Below are 22,288 nucleotides of genomic sequence, written 5' to 3'. Positions count from 1 at the left end.
TTCAAATTGCTTCTCGGTTTTGTGCTTCTAATAGTGTCTGCTGAGCCATTTTTTGCCCTTTGCGCAAATCTATCGAAAATAACCAAAATTCATCAAAATTAATTATAAAATTAACTCAAATTCAACATGTTCATATTTTAAGTGCACTTTAATTATTTTATAAAAATTAATTATTTTTCGACAGGAATTTTATCAAAACTGCATGAATTTAAGTTAAAAAGGGCATGAAAAAATGTGTAAAATTTCATGTTTCCAATGGACTGGCACCTGGCTTGACACACAGGTGTGTATGACCATTTTTAGGGCACATGGGCTAGCCACATGAGCGTGTGTTTTGGCCGTGTGACCCAAGTCAGAGAGTTACACGAGGTCAACCACAGGCTGGGACACAGCCATGTTATCCCATTTCGAATGTCCACACGGCCTGTGACACTGGCGTGACTGTTGGCCGTGTGAGACACACGGCTGGGCCACACGGGCGTGTGTCCCCTATTTTTGAGAAAATTTCCTAAGTGTTCAAAAAGTTCCCAAAGTTATCGATTTAGTCCTGAACCACTCCGAATGTATGTTTGGGCTTCGTAGGCTCGTATTAGGGACGAAATGTTTGGTTGTGAATGAATTGTTGACTAAATGTATGTGAAAAGTATTTTAAAAGTGTTGTAAGTTTTGTAATGCTCCGTAACCTTATTCGGGTGTTGAATACGAGTGAGGGGTGTTACAGGGATCCCCAACATGAATATTCAAGAGAATGCTAAGTGCTCAAAAGGTATAAAAGGTTAGGTGATTATCGACGCAATAAATTGCAATGAATATCTTACCAAGCTTATGTAACACCCCTTACCCGTATCCGAGGCCGGGCTAAGGTACGAGGTGTTACCAGAAAAACATACAAACATTAAACAAAAATACGAGCCATAAAATTTTATTCATATTTCAAAGCGTTCATTCTCTTACACATAGTCCCTTATTTGAGTCTACGGAGCCCAAAACATACTTTAGAAAAGGGTTTGGGACTAAACCGAGAACTTACGAAAATCTTAGAAATTTCATGCTTTAAGGCTCCACAAGCCCGTGTCCCAAAGTCGTGTTCCATACACGGCTGAGACACATGGTCGTGTCTCTGCCTGTGTGGAATATACCTAGGCTATTTTCCAAGCTTTGGTCAACCTTGATCTCTTACACACTTATACAAAATCAAAAGCATATAACATGGTATTCATTTAATGATTAAACATCCTCAATTAAACCACAAACATAGCATTTGTATGTCATCATACATGTGTCTCTCATACTCATTTTACCTTGTTTATTATAGTACCACTTATATATTTATACCAAGATTATCATCTTACCAAATATCTTCACTTAATCATCAAGCATTCATATTTAAAGCTAGATCATATCTTTATAAAATACCATGATTCAGATCATGAGAATAACATGCTTACGAAACATTTCAATTCAATTCCATACCCAACAAGCATTACATTGAGACTAGTCATATATATATATATACATGTCATGATACATAACATTCTCTTTTGTTTTCTTATAAACACATATCATTTATTTCATTATATCAATATTTCATATATCATAGTTTCCATGTATTCCACATATATTTATTTTCCTCCTCCTTCTCTCCATTCCACATCCTTAATGTATATAGCATTCTTGTAAGTACGATTTCACAATTTACTAATAAATGTTCACATCAAACTGTCCACACGAGTCATAGTCACTTAATTATTTATAATTCGAACTATAGAGCTCCAAATTAAGATCCATAAATTTCCCCTGAAACTAGACTCACATATCGTTCCATAATAAAATTTTCATAATTTTTGGTTTAGCCAATTAGTACAGTTTATTCATTAAAATTTCCCTGTTTCACTTTCCGACGATTCGACCTCTCTTCACTAAAAAATAATTATCTCATAGTACAAAACTCGGATAATGTTCTTGTTGATTTATATTGAAAATAGACTCATTATGGATTTTAAAAATATAATTTTGAGCCTCTAATTATTTTTCACCAAATTTTTGTGATTTTCCAAAGTCAAAACAGGGGATCACATAATCATTCTGAATCAGTCTCACGAAAACATAAATATCTCAAAATATAGAAATCCTTTGCTTTCTATGTTTCTTTTATATGAAAATAGATATGAAAATAGACTCATTAAGATTTAAATTGATATCTCATTCAGTCTCTGATTTAATTTATACTATTGTTGGTGATTTTTCAAATCCACGTCATCGCTTCTTGTCCAAAACAGTTTTATTGCTAATTCACTCTTTCACACTTTCTTTGTATTAACCTCATTTTAACATACATATCACAAATCATTTTCACCACATTTCATACATCACAAGTATAGGCCCATGATCACAAGGTCACCATAAAATCATCCTCATGTATAACTTACTTGTTTATAACCTTACCACATCCTGGTCACTTAATGAACACATCATTCACATAACCAAGTTCCTGCACATATTAATCACAAAACTCACAAAGCAATACATAGAGAGTCTCCCGTTGAACACTTCAGATCAATCCTCGATACTTGGTGGTTTCAGTACATAGCTCCACCCATCATATAGTTCGGCTCTCTTGTACACATGGTGAACACTTAGTACCACCCATGTGACCTAGCCAGTTTATCTCGTAGCTCTCTTGTCTACATGGTGTCCTTCACTTGGAACCACGTATGCGACCTAGCTATATATATCCCGTAGCTCTCTTGTCTACATGGTGTACACATAGTATCACCCATGCGACCTAGCCACATTATAATGTCTTGTATCTCTCTTGTACACATGATGTGCACTCAGCACTATACGTGTGACCTAGCTACATACCGTCTGTATCATCCAATCTTTCCAAAGGTTCAACTGGGATTTCTCTCTCTTTTCCAACAATTTCACCAATCAAGTAATTATCCACAAACATATTTCCAATATTTTTATAAAATATCATAATACAAGTAATAGTGATGTATTACTTACATATAAACTTACATCTCATTTAATATCAACGCAATAACATTAAATTACACATTGTCTTATTAAAATCATATGAACTTACAATTTCCCATAATATCCATAATCATAGAAATCAAATTTATGTATGATAATTCAATGCACTTCATGTACCATAGACATATTTTTAAATCAATTCATAAACTTGACACCATAATCATTTAATTTAACATAGTTCAATTAATTCACTAAATTTAACTTTCAAATATAAATTACAAGATTATTGTTGTATTATTATCATACCAACTTACATACTTTCAACACCTCGGAGATCATAGTAAATATATCAATTTTACATTGAAACATGCATAAATTAATGCTTATTATACATATGAACTTACCTTGATATTAAAACGGCCATTTTACCAACTTTCCCAATTTTCGATTTTTCTCTCATTCTAGGTTCAAATCTCGTTTTCGGGATCTAAAACATCATATTTTACTTATTTAATTAATGTAATATTCAAAACAGTCCTTAACTCAAACTTTGGAAAATTACAATTTTGCCCTAAACTTTTGCATATTTACACTTTTGCCCCTAGGCTCGGAATTAAACTCCATCCCTTATTCTTATGTTTTATGACATGATGATCACTTTTCCTTCTATGGCAACATCAAATTCTCACTCTAACATATACTTATGATTAATAGGTATTTTTACCGATTAAGCCCTTTTGCTCGTTTTCACTTAAAACCGAGTAGCACAAGTTGTCTAACATAATTTAAAACCTCATATTGTATCATAAAACACCAGAATACACAAATTTTACTTATGGGTATTTTTCCAAATATGAACCCTAGGTTGAATTATTGCTAGCATAAGCTAAGTCAAGTTACCGGGACTCTAAAAATGTAAAGAACTTGAAAAACGGGGTTAGAACGGACTTACAATTGAGCTTGGGAAGCTTGAAAACCCTAGCCATGGAGTCTCCCTTGGTATACACGTCCACGGTGAAGAAGATGAGCAAAATTGGCTTTTAATTTTGTATTTTAATTCATTTTACTCCTAAATGGCCAAAATACCCTTACTACTAAACTTTCCAAAAATTCCATTCATGTCCAATTTTTGTCCATAACTTAGAAATTGGTCAAATTTCTATTTAAGACCTCCTAATTAATATTTCAAATCAATTTCATACTAGAAACTTCTAGAATGCAAGTTTTGCAACTTCTTCAATTTAGTCCCTAACTTCGAATTAAGCACTTTATGCATAGAATTTCTTCACGATTTCACACAATCATGCAATCATATCATAGACCTCAAAATAATCATAAAATAATTATTTATATATCAGATTTTGTGGTCTTGAAACCTCTGTTCCAACTAGACCCAATTTTGGGCTATTACAGCTTAAGTTCTATATTTAATCAAAGACTTGAACATACACATTAGCCACGCCTTCTGATGATGGCAATGGAACAATATTAAGAACAAGTGGATTAAATTCCTCTAATCTTCAAGCAACTTCCGTTGTCATACTAGTTAGCTTGAACTGTCACTGCACCTTCTAGTGTCTGTGACCGTAATAACACTTCCATGCTAAAAACATTCAAACCCAAAGATTAAGCAGTAGAAGCAAGATTGAATGAAATAACATTTAACCTGGAAATCATGTGTACTTCCATATTAACATGAAATAGAAAGTAATCACTAGTGTTTAGAAAAGGAAAATAAAAGAAAAATAAAAGAAACAAGTGGAGAATACTATTCCTAGACAACTCGACTTGAATCTCTCTATTCCCTCTTGTGTCACACTTAGGGCTCTTCGTCAAAAGTTGGTCTACATCCCTTTCACGTCTGTTCACTTGTAGGAGACTTAAGTCGCCATAGCCGAAAGCTTCAAATGATAGGTTGAAGAAGATAATAATACAAAAGCTCTCCCCAAAAGCCTTCTTTTCTTTTTTTTATGTGAATATTTTTTTCCAAATAGCCGAGGTGTCTTTTCATTAGAATCATTTTGCCTCTGTACGTATAAGTTAGTTGTACCAGACTCGACAGCTCACGCATTTTTGTTCCTATCCGGACAACTGTCAAGTGCAGTGACAATTTTGGGCGCAATCTGAAAATACTCATGCAGTGACATCAGTACCAAAACATTACAAAATGAAGGATAACTAAGCTAAGATCCACTGAGTTATAAAATGTAAATTACTGAAATGAAAATGCTAAAATATGTGCCAAAGACAACTAAATGGGGACAAATTAACCAATAAGTAGGGAGAAAAACAAATGTTCTTTTTAGTATTATCACGCATTCTGTATGAATCTTAAGTGTGATCAATGGAGTTGTTAAGGGTAAGGTGTATATATGGACTACATGGTAAGGTATTATATAAGACTAAGACTCGTTTGAAAATAATGAATTGAAAAGACATAGAGATGTAAGGTGTTAGCATTAAAAATGTATCCTAATTTAGAGCATGAATTTGTATGATCGAAGGAAGCATCTGTGACTTTGTGTGTGTTTCTCCTAGAATCGTGATAAAGCGATGACTCAGAGAATGAAGAGTATAAGTGATGCATCAAAGACATTTGTTTAGAAAAAGGAAATAATTTTAGAATGGGGAATAATATTAGACAAGTATGAAGGAATAGAATTTAAGGAAGTATCCGCCAGAAACAAAAATTGAAAGTCAAGAACGATGAGATCATCTATACAAATTATCGATTGCAATGTGCAAATATGACTCAGGTAGATGATGTTCTCCTCACTAAGTTCTTATGAGCTTAGATGAGTTTATACTTTTATTTTAGGTTGAATGTGAGTATACGCCAGGAGGAGCGACGCCAGGACTACACCAAAGGAAATGGCGTATTGGGTTATTATGCATACAGAGTGAGCTTAGTGGCTTGTTCAAGGTCTGAATTGTCACTCAGTAGATCTTATCCTGGGGCATCTATATTGGAAAGTGATTTCAATTTAGATATTGTTGTAATTTAATTACCACGTGATGTAGTTGTGATTACCTACTATATATGCATTCATATATTTTAGTTGAAATTTTGTAATTAAGTAAGTTGTCAAGAAATTGTAATAAGTATAAGTAGATTAAGTTCACCTATATTAGTTGGTAATGCCCAAGATCCGGATCTAGTAAATCGGATCGGGTTGAGGGTGTTACATTTATCCTAAATTCCAATAGCAAGTCTTCTCTAAATTTTGTTTTGTGATTATGTTTAAATGTGTTTTATGAACATGCAAATTCTATATTGCGAGCTAGTTATAAACAGTGTTTTGCAAGCTTGTCATGATTTGTGAGCTCTATGTTTAAGTAAATGTATTGACACTATAATCTTTTGTAACCATTGGATATAATGGCATGCTATAGGATTGTGAGCACTTAACTTTGTGCTTTGTGATTTGGGCAAGGGACCCCGGGACAGGTTAGGAGAAATAAGGGAATGAAGAGCTAAGCTTCATTCAATGGGATATGCTGGTGTGATGGAGAGTGTTAGCTTGATACTACACTCATGGGATATGTTTGTCACATTTAGAAAATTGGGTTAATAGAATTGAGTATTAGGTTGTGAGCTCGAGAGAAATATTAGGTTTAATATCATAGAAATTAAAATAGGATAAAATAATTAATTAAATAATAATGGTAATAATAAAAAATTAAAATGATTATCGGGTCTAAAATGAGGTGGTGAAAATTTGGATAAGGTGATCAGTTATTAAATAACTTAAAACAAATTTTAAAAATAGAATTGGGTTTGAAAATAATTGAGAAAAATGTGTATTAATTAAACTAAGGACTGATTTTAAAAACAAGGGAAAATAATGAGTTTTTAAAAGACAATTTTCCCTTATTAAAAAAAAAAAATTGTTCATCTTTCTTGCTTCTTTAAACAATCCGTTTTCTTCCCTCCCATTTAGCTTCACATTCAAAATTTTTCCCAAGTTCAAATTTGATATTTTCTCTCAAAATTAACTTATCTTTAGTGATGTTCTAGCTATCTAAACACCTCAACGCCTTTAAATTTTAAAGAAAAATCATTAAATCCTTGTAATCCCAAAAATTAGGTTAGAAGAAATTAATTTAGTGAAACCAAGAGTGGTTACATCTTGATTTCGAGTTAAGATTTTGAAAATTTTGAAAATTGATTTGAATTGGTTCAGTGGTTAAGTGTTTTGGATGTGTGTCTGAGGTCCTATGTTCAATCCATTCTTTGGAATTATTTTTATTTTTTCTTAACCTCTATCCTTAATCATTTGGCATAAATAATATTTTCGATCAACTAACGTCAATGATGAGCTTAGTGGTTCAGTGGTAAGATTTCGCTTACCCTTTGGTCTTGTGTTCGAGTCTCTGCGAAAACAATAAGGAAATGTTTTTGTAAATTTGTTTTTTTTATTTAAATTATATTTTTATTTATTCCCCAAAAACTCCCATGTTTCTCAATTTGTTTTTCTCGTCTCTTCCGTTCTACCTTTTCTTTTTGCACTCCTTCTCAATTGATCTTTTCTTTCCTTTTGGTTTTGTGATGTACTACTGTATTTTTTGTCAACTCCTCTTCTTTGCTTAGTTGAAAAGTGCTCCTATCGGGTAAGTGAATTTGGTTTTGCTGGTTAAGGAGTTTGAGTTTGTTTTGGTTTCATGAGATACCCTTTTTTGGGTTAAACATTAAGTGGTTTTAGCTATTGGTTTTCCAATTAGATGAGGAATGGTTAACCTTCGACGATCCTCCAAGGAATTGAGTTGGTGTGTTGTTGTTTCTTGAAGGTAAGTGTAAGTTTTTGTTTGAGATTTTGTGCCGATGATCTTTGACGTAATTTTGGTTTTAGATGTTAGTTTAGTGATTTGATTGCAAATAAATCATCTGATTGGACGTTTGAACATTATTTGTAAGTTCTAATATCACCATTATTGATTCTACATCGAAATCATATTAGGTGTGTAATGAAAACCCTAGAAATCAACGAACGATGGAAGCCAAAAACGGGGTCGTCGATGTCACACGAATGTGTGATAGGCCGTGTATGGCACTAAGTTGAGCCACACGGCCTTGGGCCTAGGCTGTGTTAGGCACTGACTTGAGTCACAGGAACATGTAATGTAACACCCCGAACCTGAGACCATCGCCGGTGTCGGACGCGAGGGGTTAACGAGCTAAATCCTCTTAAAGCACCGACCAATTTGGCATTTCCAGACAGGCTGGAAAACTGCATCACTGTCGCCTTAAAAATCATATCTCGAGTTTCAAAACTCAGAAACTGATTCCGTAAATTTTCCCTGAATTTAGACTCAGATATCCTTCCATGGATTTATTTCAAGAATTTTTGGTTGGGCCAATTGGTACAGTTTATTAGTTAAAATCACCCATGTTACAGGGATCGACAGCTCTGACCTTCGCGCGTTACAACTTGAATATCTCTCTGTACAGGGCTTTAATACTGGTGCTGTTTGTTTCTAATGAAACTACACTAAAAATGGAATCTTCACATATAAGGCATGACTTCTAATTCTTTCTGGATAATTTATAGCAAATTTTTAAAGTCGCGACAGGGGACCCAGAAACTGTTCTGGTCCTGTCTCACAATAACTTTAATACCTCTTAACACGTAACTCCGATGACCATTTCGTTTCTTCCATATGAAAGTAGACTCATTAAGGTTCATTTACATAATTCTTTCACTATTTAATACCATCCCTACAATTTTTGGTGATTTTTCACATTCCTGTCACTGCAGCTGGCAGCACCTGTTTTTAAGGTAGGTCTTACCTATTTTGTAGTCTCCATGAACCAACTAGTCTTGCCATACATAGGTTCACCTATGATCATTTTTAGCCATTCCAATGGCTGATCATGTGACCAACACTCCCATTTCCAATCCATAATCACATCATGAAACCATATACATATATACAAATCACAAATGGTCTAAGTTCGTACTTTACTTCTACGAGCCATTTTCGCATGGCCGTACACATGTACATCACAACACATTTGAACCAACAAGGGGTAGTCCTATACATGCCATATCCAAAACTCAACTAAAGGAGTACCAAAAAGGGCTTTGATAGTGTGGTTGACTTCAACTTCTATGATCCCGAATCCGATCGCTAACGAGCAAAATCTATAAACAGAGAAACAAAGAAACGGAGTAAGCAATTTATGCTTAGTAAGTTTCGAGCCATAATATACACACAACCAAAGCATAGCATTCAAGTAGCTAAACAATAATTCATATGCACAATTTCTCAAAGACATGCTTACTTCACAATCCCAACTCTTATATTCATACACAAATAACGGCCTAGTTAATGCCGATAGCTCATTTATCATTAGAGCGAATATTCATACGCACTTACTCATAGTGTGCGAAGCACACACAAAACATACCTTGTTGTTGGGAATTTCACAAGTGCATTAACTGGAAATTTTCCAGCAAGTTCAAAGTTCTCGAATCAAATACCTTCTGAGTTTATCCGGATATAGCTACTGTTCAAACGCCGGGACATAGCCCGTTATGGTAACCCGCACAAAGGCCTTGGGACTTAACCGGATATCACAATTTGCACAATTGCCTTGGGCTTAGCCCGGATATCATAACTCGCACAATTGCCTTGGGCTTAGCCGAGATATCACAATTTGCACAATTGCCTTCGGCTTAGCCGGATATCACTCGAACATTCATACACATCTTTGTTTCAATTTCATAACACAACTTTTATGCACAATTCACTTAGCAAAATATCATTTCGCTCAATGGCCACATACAAAGGCACAAATTGATTGCTTATTACTTCATTCAATCGAATCAAAATCTAAGTTTCGATACTCGAAAACTTACCTCGGTCGTGGTCGAACGATTTCGACGGCTATTCGACGACTTTTCCTTCCCTTATCGGATTTAGCTCCCTTTGCTCTTGAGCTTAATTTAACAAATAAATTGGTTTTATCATTTGAGCATCGAAGAGGAATTCAAGATACCTAGCCAATATATATGCTCATTCGGCATCAAAGTCGCATATGTACGAAATCACGAATCGAACTCAACACATTAGTTAATATTCCTCTTAGCGAATTTTCTAAGCCAAGAATAGGCATCAATATGCTTGCCTCTAACCGAATGCATGCACACCAATTTTCCCCTCATGTGGCGAATATGCATGTCCATGTTGAGGCCAATTATGCACTTAATACCACACAAAACAGCATGCATTTTACTAACTAACGATTACATATTGTAGCTTAATACACATCTCTCATGTACTTCATAACCGAAACATCATCACAAGCAAATATATACCTTGAAATAGTATATATGTCATGCCAATACATCATGTGCAAACATGTATACACATATAGGTGCAAGGTCAATCTCAAGGGTTCATACCCATCCAAACACAAATTTTACCAATCAAGTAACAAGCATAAATCATGCTCATGAATGCACCATGGCCGAATACATCACAACCATACTCTTTCAACTTCGGTCATGGTTAAACAAAGAATTCAATGTCCTACTCAAGAATACTAAAAAGAAATTTCAAGAGTAGTCAATCCATCATTACATGCATCATCAACAAGCTTCACATTTAGCATGCAATGGCTTTAACACAATATCAACCTTGGCCAAATACCATTTTTGATGGCATAGCAAGGATTTGAACCATGGCTAACATGCACATCAAGTTAGCAACCAAAACAAGCATGAATCTCATGACACAACCTCAACATACCTTAATCTTGATGCAAGTTTAGCCAAATCTCCTTCTAGATCTCTTCTAAACAAAGAAAATGAAGCAAAATCTCTTCTTCCTCTTAGGAATTTCGGCCAAAGGAAGGAGGGAAAAGATGAACAATTTTTTGTTTTTCTTTCTTAGTCTTTGCTCAAAGAAAGGATGAATGACAACTTTTTTTCTTTCTTTCTCTCTAGCTACGGCACCATGGGGGGCATCCATGCTCATTTTTTTTTCATTTCTTAATTCTTTCTACATAATGCACTAACTAAACATGTTGGAAACATGTCCCCTTGCCCATCATCTAGACATGGCCGGGCACTAAATGGAGTATTTGACATGCAACTCCATTTATTTTGCTTCATTCCTTTATTAACCTCTTAAAATTAGCTACATATTTTTAAATCCTTTCACATGAGTCCTTTTTCTTTCAATTCACAATCAAATTAACTAAATCAAAGAATTCAAAATTCACACATGCATTTTCCCATATTCTAGACAATAAATATTATGTTCGAGCATGTTGGTGACTCGGTTTAGCGGTCCCGAAACCACTTCCCAACTAGGGCCAATTTTGGGATGTCACAACTCTCCCCACTTAAGAAATTTTCGTCCCCAAAATCTTACCGTAAATAGGCTCGGGTATCGCTCTTTCAGAGAGTCCTCAAGTTCCCAAGTGGCTTCTTCTATCCCGTGTTTGAGCCATAACACTTTCACTAGCGGAACCCGCTTGTTTCGCAAGTCTTTCACTTCACGTGATAGGATACGAATCGGTTCTTCCTCATAACTCATATTGGCTTGAATTTCAACCTCTGATGGACTAATCACGTGCGATGGATCAGATCTATAGCATCGAAGCATCGAAACATGAAAGACATCATGAATCTTTTCGAGTTTAGGGGGCAAAATCAAATGATATGCAACTGGACCGACTCGCTCGGATATCTCATATGGCCCAATGAACCTCGGGCTCAACTTGCCCTTACGGCCGAATCTGAGTATCTTTTTCCAAGGCGAAACCTTGAGAAACACTTTATCTCCCACGATACTCGATGTCTTTTCGTTTGAGACCGCGTCGTCTTCTCGACGATCGGAGGCTATCTTCGACTTTCACGGATTACTTTCACTTTCATTCAGCATCTCTAATCAAATCCACCCCGAAAATTTTGCTTTCACCGAGCTCAGTCCAAAACAATGGTGTACGGCATTTACGACCGTACAAAGCCTCGTAGGGTGCCATATTAATACTTGATTGAAAGCTGTTGTTGTAAGCGTTTAATTTAATCAACGGCAAATACCGTTCCCATGAACCATCGAACTCGAGGATGCAACATCTCAACATATCCTCAAGTATCTCGAATTATCCGCTCGGCGGTCTGAAATGCAACTTGGTACCCAAAGCTTCTTGCAACTTTTTCCAAAATCGCGAGGTAAATCTCGGATCTCTATCCGACACGATGGAAATAGGCACCCGTGCAATCTCACAATCGAGAAACGTCATGATTCGGCTAGTTTGTCCATTGAAAAGTCCGTGCGTCACGGGACAAAGTGAGCCGACTTAGTCAATCTATCTACAACGACCCAAATCGCATCCTTCTTACTCACCGACAATGGCGGTCCGGATCACGAAGTCCATTGTGACTCGATCCCATTTCCACTCGGGTATCGTGATCGGTGAAGTAATCTCAAGGCACTTGATGTTCCGCTTTCACTTGTTGACATATTAAACACCTCAAACAAAGTCGAAGATGTCTCGTTTCATACCATGCCACCAAAACCGACGTTTCAAATCGTTGTACATCTTCGTACTCCCGGGTGGATCGCCATTCGGCTACAATGGGCTTCGTTCAAGATATCGAAATAAGTTCCGAATTCTTTGGAACACACAGACGACTCCTGAACCTCAAACAATCGTCATCATCGATCTGAAACTCCGATTCCCTATTCGGAACACACTCAGCCCGTTTTGCAACCAACTCATCGTCGACCTTCTGAGCTTCACAAATTTGATGTATCAATAATGGTTTGGCTTTCAATTCAGCTACTAACACGTTGTCGGATCGAACAGACAAGTGCACATTCATCGCTCGTAAAGCGAATAATGATTTACGACTCAAGGCATCCGCAACCACATTCGCCTTTCCCGGGTGATAGTCAATGACCAGCTCATAATCCTTTAACAGCTCGAGCCAACGTCTTTGTCGCAGATTTAAGTCTCTTTGAGTCATCAAATATTTGAGACTTTTGTGATCCGAATACACATGGCACTTCTCACCAAATAAGTAATGTCGCCAAATCTTTAAGGCGAATACGATGGCAGCCAATTCGAGATCATGGGTCGGATAATTTTTCTCATGTGGCTTTAATTGCCTCGACGCATAGGCCACAACTCGACCTTCCTGCATCAATACACAACCTAACCCAAGTAGGGAGGCGTCACTATAGATGACAAACTCTTTGCCAGATTCGGGTTGCACTAGAATTGGGGCTTTAGTCAAATAAGTTTTCGATTGATCGAAACTTTTCGACATTTCTCGACCATTCAACCTTACGTCCTTTTGGAGTAGCCGTCATTGGCGTGGCTATCGTTGAGAAACCTTTACAAATCGTCGGTAATAACCGCCACCCCAAAAGCTCGAACCTCGGTAATATTTCTCGGAGGTTTCGATTAAGTATGGCTGAAATTTTGTTTGGGTCGACTCGAATGCCCGATCGAGATACCACATGACCCAAGAAGCTAACCTCTCTAACCGAACTCACACTTGTTGAACTTAGCATATAATTGCTTATTCCGTAAAATTTGCAAAGACTAACCTCGGTGTTCAAAGATGTTCGGTCTCATTTCTTGAATAGACCAAGATGTCATCAATGAACACGACTACGAACCGATCCAAATATGGTCTGAAGATCCGATTCATTAAATCCATAAATACCGCAGGGGCATTAGTAAGCCCAAACGGCATCACTAGGAACTCGTAGTGACTATATCTCGTTCTGAAGGCAATCTTGGGTACGTCTGAATCTCGAATTCGCAACTGATAATAGCCCGATCTCGAATCTATTTTCGAGAACACTGAGGCTCCCTTCAGTTGATCGAACAAATCATCGATACGCGGTAACAGATATTTGTTCTTTATCGTGGCTTTATTAAGCTGACGATAGTCGATGCACAGCCTCATGGTTCCATCCTTCTTTTTCACAAACAACACTGGTGCACCCCAAGGTGAAAAATTCGGGCGAGCAAAACCTTTATCCACCAATTCTTGCAACTGAGCTTTCAACTCCTTTAATTCCGTTGGTGCCATACAATACGGAGCTATCGAAATTGGGGTGGTACCAGGTACCAATTCGATGCCAAACTCTATTTCCCGAACAGGTGGTAATCCCGACAATTCTTCAGGGAAAACATCCGGGTATTCACAAACCACTAGCACAGATTCGGGTTTCTTTTCTAACTCCTTGTCATCTAGAACATACGCAAGGTATGCTTCGCACCCCTTTCTTACGTATTTCTGGGCCAACATTGCTGATATTACAGCTGGCAATCCCTTTAAGTCCGTAAACTCAACCCGAATTATCTCGTTATTCGTGTACCTCAGATCAATAGTCTTGCTTTTGCAATTTACAACCGCATCGTGCATGGTCAACCAATCCAAAACAAGAATGACGTCGAATTCGTCGAACGACAAAAGCATCAAGTCCGCCGGAAAACAAGAACCTCGGAATACTAGGGGACTTTTCTTAAACACTTTGTTGACAAGCACGTAATGACCCAAGGGGTTTGACACCCGAATTACAAACTCAGTAGACTCAATGGGCAAAGTCTTACTGGATGCTAAGGTTTCGCATATATAATAATGAGTAGGACCAGGGTCAATCAAAGCAATCACATTAGTGTAAAGGAGAGTAAAAGTACCGGTAATAACATCTGACGAGGAAGCATCTTCACGTGCGCGTATGGCATAAGTCCTAGCAGGAGCACGAGCCTCGGATCTGATGGTAGCATCTCTAGATCCTCTCTGACCGCCACTAGCATTGCCCATATTTCTAGGTGGCCTACCTCGAGTTGTGGTAGCACCCGGGTTCCCACTTTGATTTACGTTTTGTTCAGATAAACTCGGGCAATCCTTAATGAAATGATCGACCGATCGCACTTGTAACAGAGCGGTCACGGAATCTACAACTCCCGAATGCCATTTGCCACAATATTGGCACTCAGCTCATCTCGACGATCATTGCCAACATCGGCGATCGAAGTGACTCGCGTGCCCATAGGGGGTCGATCGCGGTCTCGTCTAGAAAAGCCCGAAGTGTCTCTAGACCGGCCTAAGCCATCTCTAAATTTCTTTGATGACTGTGGGAAGGGCTTCCCCGAAGACCTCTTACGAAATTCTCCAGTTCCCACATCAACTTTTTGTTTCTCCTTGCTAAGCTCTTCGGCTTTACAAGCTCGCTCAACAAGTACTACGAACTCTCGTATTTCGAGAATGCCAACGAACATCCTTATATCATCATTCAGCCCATCCTCGAAGCGTTTACACATAATAGCTTCGGACGAAATGCATTCTCGCGCGTACCGGCTAAGCCTCACAAATTTTCGTTCGTAGTCGATGGCGACATAGAGCCTTGCTTAAGATCAAGAAATTCCTTCGCTTTTGGTCGATGAATCTCTGACTGATATACTTTTTTCGGAACTCGGTTTGAAAGAACTCCCAAGTTACTTGCTCTCTAGGCACCACAGAAGTCAGAGTACTCCACCAATAGTAGGCGGAATCGCGTAGCAAGGAGATGGTACACTTTAAGCACTCATCGGGCGTACAAGATAGCTCATCGAGCACCCAGATAGTGTTGTCCAACCAAAATTCAGCTTGCTCGGCATCGTCATCATCCGTAGCTTTAAATTCAGTGGCCCCATGTTTTCGAATCCTGCCATTGGGGCTTACTTGACCTTATTTGGTCGATTCATCGGAGGTATTGTAGGTCTGGGGTTGCATTAGTCGGAAATGGAGGTTGTGGAACAACCATGTTAGTTTGAATGTATTGGTTGAACCAATCATTCATCATGCTATAAAAGGCTTGCCTAGCCTCATCATTCGGATTGCTGGCCATAGGTTGAGAGTCCGCCGGCTGTCCCCCCTTGCGCAGGGCAAGCGCCACACTCTCCACATCATCGCTATTGCTCGGTTGGGATCGGGATCCATTGCTATAAACAAACACAAAGTCAAATTGTCAGAAATCACCACACTATCAATTCATCATTTAATGGCATGTATAGCTAGACCCCAAACACATCACGGTAGTCCTAGAATCGACTAAACCGTAGCTCTGATACCAATAAAATTGTAACAGCCCGAACCCGAGACCATCGCCGGTGTCGGACGCGAGGGGTTAACGAGCTAAATCCTCTTAAAGCACCGACCAATTTGGCATTTCCAGACAGGCTGGAAAACTGCGTCACTGTCGCCTTAAAAATCATATCTCGAGTTTCAAAACTCGGAAACTGATTCTGTAAATTTTCCCTGAATTTAGACTCAGATATCCTTTCATGGATTTATTTCTAGAATTTTTGGTCAGGCCAATTGGTACAGTTTATTAGTTAAATTCACCCATGTTACAGGGTTCGACTGCTCTGACCTTCGCGCGTTACAACTTGAATATCTCTCTGTACAGGGCTTTAATACTGGTGCCGTTTGTTTCTAATGAAACTAGACTCAAAATTGAATCTGTAAATATAAGGAATGACTTATAATTATTTCTGGATAATTTATAGCAAATTTTTAAAGTCGCGACAGGGGACCCAGAAACCGTTCTGGCCCTGTCTCACAATAACTTTAATACCTCTTAACACGTAACTCCTATGACCATTTCGTTTCTTCCATATGAAAGTAGACTCATCAAGGTTTATTTAAATAATTCTTTCACTATTTAATACCATCCATACAATTTTTGGTGATTTTTCACATTCCCGTCACTGCAGCTGGCAGCACCTGTTTTTAAGGTAGGTCTTACCTATTTTGTAGTCTCCATGAACCAACTAGTCTTGCCATACATAGGTTCACCTATGATCATTTTTAGCCACTCCAATGGCTGATCATGTGACCAACACTCCCATTTCCAATCCATAGTCACATCATGAAACCATATACATATATACAAATCACAAATGGTCTAAGTTCGTACTTTACTTCTACGAGCCATTTTCGCATGGCCGTACACATGTACATCACAACACATTTGAACCAACAAGGGGTAGTCCTATACATGCCATATCCAAAACTCAACTAAAGGAGTACCAAAAAGGGCTTTGATAGTGTGGTTGACTTCAACTTCTATGATCCCGAATCCGATCGCTAACGAGCAAAATCTATAAACAGAGAAACAAAGAAACGGAGTAAGCAATTTATGCTTAGTAAGTTTCGAGCCATAATATACACACAACCAAAGCATAGCATTCAAGTAGCTAAACAATAATTCATATGCACAATTTCTCAAAGACATGCTTACTTCACAATCCCAACTCTTATATTCATACACAAATAACGGCCTAGTTAATGCCGATAGCTCATTTATCATTAGGCGAATATTCATACGCACTTACTCATAGTGTCTGGCACACACAAAATATACCTTGTTGTTGGGAATTTCACAAGTGCATTAACTGAAAATTTTCCAGCAAGTTCAAAGTTCTCGAATCACATACCTTGAGTTTATCTGGATATAGCTACTCGTTCAAACGCCTTGAGACATAGCCCGGTTATGGTAACCCGCACAAAGGCCTTCGGACTTAACCGGATATCACAATTTGCACAATTGCCTTTGGGCTTAGCCGGATATCATAACTCGCACAATTGCCTTGAACTTAGCCCGATATCACAATTACACAATTGCCTTGGGCTTAGCCTGGATATCACTCGAACATTCATACACATCTTTGTTTCAATTTCATAACACAACTTTTATGCACAATTCACTTAGCAAAAATATCATTTCGCTCAATGGCCACATACAAAGGCACAAATTCGATTGCTTATTACTTCATTCAATCGAATCAAAATCTAAGTTTCGATACTCGAAAACTTACCTCGGACGTGGTCGAACGATTTCGACGGCTATTCGACGACTTTTTCCTTCCCTTATCGATTTAGCTCCCTTTGCTCTTGAGCTTAATTTAACAAATAAATTGGTTTTATCATTTGAGCATCGAAGAGGAATTCAAGATACCTAGCCAATATATATGCTCATTAGGCATCAAAGTCGCATATGTACGAAATCACGAATCGAACTCAACACATTAGTTAATATTCCTCTTAGCGAATTTTCTAAGCCAAGAATAGGCATCAATATGCTTGCCTCTAACCGAATGCATGCACACCAATTTTCCCTCATGTGGCGAATATGCATGTCCATGTTGAGGCCAATTATGCACTTAATACCACACAAAACATCATGCATTTTACTAACTAACGATTACATATTGTAGCTTAATACACATCTCTCATGTACTTCATAACCAAACATTATCACAAGCAAATATATACCTTGAAATAGTATATATGTCATGCCAATACATCATGTGCAAACATGTATACACATATAGGTGCAAGGTCAATCTCAAGGGTTCATACCCATCCAAACACAAATTTTACCAATCAAGTAACAAGCATAAATCATGCTCATGAATGCACCATGGCCGAATACATCACAACCATACTCTTTCAACTTCGGTCATGGTTAAACAAAGAATTCAATGTCCTACTCAAGAATACTAAAAGAAATTTCAAGAGTAGTCAATCCATCATTACATGCATCATCAACAAGCTTCACATTTAGCATGCAATGGCTTTAACACAATATCAACCTTGGCCAAATACCATTTTTCATGGCATAGAAAGGATTTGAACCATGGCTAACATGCACATCAAGTTAGCAACCAAAACAAGCATGAATCTCATGACACAACCTCAACATACCTTAATCTTGATGCAAGTTTAGCCAAATCTCCTTCTCGATCTCTTCTAAACAAAGAAAATGAAGCAAAAATCTCTTCTTCCTCTTAGGAATTTTGGCCAAAGGAAGGAGGGGAAAAGATGAACAATTTTTTTGTTTTTCTTTCTTAGTCTTTGCTCAAAGAAAGGATGAATGACAACTTTTTTTTCTTTCTTTCTCTCTAGCTACTGGCTCCATGGGGGCATCCATGCTCATTTTTTCTTTTTTTTTTCATTTCTTAATTCTTTCTACATAATGCACTAACTAAACATGTTGGAAACATGTCCCTTGCCCATCATCTAGACATGGTCAACACTCATCCAAAATAAATGGAGTATTTGACATGCAACTCCATTTATTTTGCTTCATTCCTTTATTAACCTCTTAAAATTAGCTACATATTTTTAAATCCTTTCACATGAGTCCTTTTCTTTCAATTCACAATCAAATTAACTAAATCAAAGAATTCAAAATTCACACATGCATTTTCCCATATTCTAGACAATAGATATTACGTTCGAGCATGTCGGTGACTCGGTTTAGCGGTCCCGAAACCACTTCCCGACTAGGGCCAATTTTGGGATGTCACATGTAACATGGTCGTGTGAGATACTAACTTGAGCCAGACGACCGTGTGGGCCACATTGGACAAACATGTAGGCTGTGTGAAGCCACACGAGTGTGTGGCCAAAATTTCAAAATTTTTCATAGGGCCGTAAATGTCATTTGGATTGAATGTAGGCCTTCTTTATAGTCCATACGATATGGATTAAGCTATAAATCTCGATATTTGGTGATCTGTTAGTGTATAGTCTATATTTGTATGTATGTCTGATAGGATATAAACTAAGTAAGTATAACCTGTTAGCGTATAATGTGCTTTTGTTAGGGATGTGTTTAAGGTATGAGATTTATTCAGGTGTGATCTGTGTTCTATTAATTTTGATGGTATATTTCTATGTTACTTTGTTGGATGAGAACATGTGGTATCTGAATATGTTGTTTTGTTTGATACTGATTTTGATATATAACCATGTATGTGACTTTATGGAAAATCTGATATGATTCGTTGAGATTTGATAAATTTGTTCTACAAAGCGTGGATTCTTATGCTTTTTGTTTCTGTTATTGTGCGACAGCATGTCTTACATGCTTACCATTCTAGTTCTATATATGCATGCCATGACACATTACATGGGGTTTGGGATGATGTTTAATGAGGAAGTTTCTGGTAGTTTAATGATCTGCAATATCTGGTGGTTTATCCACAATTCTGTTTGGAAACTTGTCTGCAATTATGGTGCCTCGAGCAAATACATCTTTTCTGGTAGCTCGGCTTAAAATAGTGGCTTGACAACATATATCTGATCTAGTAGTTTTAACTGCAATTTTGGTGGTACTGTCCACAATTATCTGTTAGTGTAGCGGAGATAGGTAGGATGTTTTTTGCAAAATCTGCATTCTGATTTTCTGAAAAATACCGTATTGGCATAGTCATGCATTCTCCGTTATGTTTATATGATCGTTATGAAAATCTTTGTGATACTCTGATTTGATCACTCTAATTTGATCTATTCTGGCTTTATGATTGTTACGAAATTCTCCGCGTTACTATGATTTTTATATTGTGTTTTCTACAATCTTTGTCTAAGTTTAGTTATACACTGAGCTTTATAGCTCACCCCTTTGTTTTATCTTTGACTGTTCAGGTAACCCCCTCACTTAGGACTGGATGGTGTGTGGGAGCTCGAATTATTTTTGCACTTAATGTAAATATGGTAATTTTCATAATTATTAGTTTTGGAATTTTGGGTTTGTAATCTATTTCTGAACTTGTTTTGGGTTTTTCTTTTAATATTGGTAATTGATATTTTCAAACATGAAACTGCAAAATCACTTAAGTCAACAAAATGTATTTCAGTTTTCAAAACTAAAACTCCGAAAAGATTTTTCGCTACAAATTAAGTTATTTCTTAAGTGTTTCTGTAAATGCCAAATAATTTTTTTATGTCTGTTTGTCATTTTCGTATTTGCTAAATACTTATTGAAAATAGAGTTCCAAAGGAGTCGATGTAAGTTCTCCAGATTCAGTTATAACTTCTAGGCTAGGTTTAGGGTGTTAGAATCTTCAAGAAATTCATCATTATTCTTTTCACGTTCAACTTTGAATTAGCTCCACAATTTGTTGTTTTGTTCAAATTGAGGTAATGTCTTGACTTATTATAATTAGATTAAGGTTACTATTTTTCTAATTCGAAATTTAATCGAGTGTGTTAAGATTTTTAATATTTAAAGCTTTTAAATTAAATTTTGGTTCAACAATTGTAAAATACAAAATAATGAGTAAACCTACTATTTTTATTTATTTCTAATCTATTTTAACTAAATAGAAGGTATTTGAACTCAATTTGTTAGATCGATATCCAATTTTAATGAAATTTGAGTTTCCCCCTTTTATGTGTTCATATAAGCTTAAATTTTCAGAAATCTTAAATTCGTGAGATTAGATAAAATTAAATATTTATATTTTTAATAATAGAGTAAATAAGATGTTTAGAAACTTAATTAAGTTTTAGGAACAAAAATTGAGTGAGGAAACCTTATATTTCGGCAAAATGAGTTGATTTTTGTCTTGAAACTGGTCTAAGCTTTGGTTTTAAAGTGATTTCTAACTCATTCTGATCTAATTAAAAGGTATTTGATCTTATTTAACAAATCCTTAATGAATTTAAGCAAATTGAATGTTTTCCCTTTTAAAAGATTACATAAGCTTGATTTTCTCCTAAAAAAATAGATCGGCAGAATTGGATGAAATTGATGGTTTTGATATGTAAATAGATGATATTTAGGATGTATGAAGTTGAAATCTAAGCTTAAAAGTGAGATTTGAGTGGTTAAACACCTATTTCGACACAGTTAAGGTTTCTGTATAGAGGTTAAGAGGCTTTGATTTATAATTTTGGAATGATTTAATGGTGTTTACTGATGTTAGTAATGCCTTTGTAATGTGTTTGATGTGTATGAAAAGTCCCAATTCATCTGGGAGCCTCCACAAGCATGGCAAAGGAAAATTAAAGCTCACTTTAGCATGGTAGTTGAAACAATGGTTGCTAAGGTGAGTGGTCTAATATATTGCATTTAAACTCCAGTGCACATACTAAGGTAACATATGTGAATCCCGTGCTTAATTAATATACGAACCTTGATTTCTCCTGGTGCAAGCCATTTTAGTTTTGTTTGAGTGTAGAGTATGCATGCTGTGTGATTTTAATGAGCCAAATGTATGAATTTAAAATGTGCATGTAGTTATATGAATAAAATAGGCAGGCTATAGCTGTAAACCATGTTTTTGACTTGATAAGTGTATGTGAATTGTGCATTTAATTATTGCGTGTGTGTGAGCATAATATTAAAGGTGAGCTAATATATTAAAAATGTATGTGTATATATACAATATATATGCGTGGGTTTTGTTATATATATTATATATAGGCATATATGGGCCTTGTTTTATATCATATATATGTATATGGGTTTTGTAATGCTTGCACACTAATAAAAAAAATAT

Source organism: Gossypium arboreum, chromosome 1, assembly GCF_025698485.1.
Source record: "Gossypium arboreum isolate Shixiya-1 chromosome 1, ASM2569848v2, whole genome shotgun sequence".
In the NCBI taxonomy this organism is placed as follows: Eukaryota; Viridiplantae; Streptophyta; class Magnoliopsida; order Malvales; family Malvaceae; genus Gossypium; species Gossypium arboreum.
The sequence above is the reverse complement of the archived record's forward strand: the minus strand, read 5'-3'. Positions refer to the sequence as shown.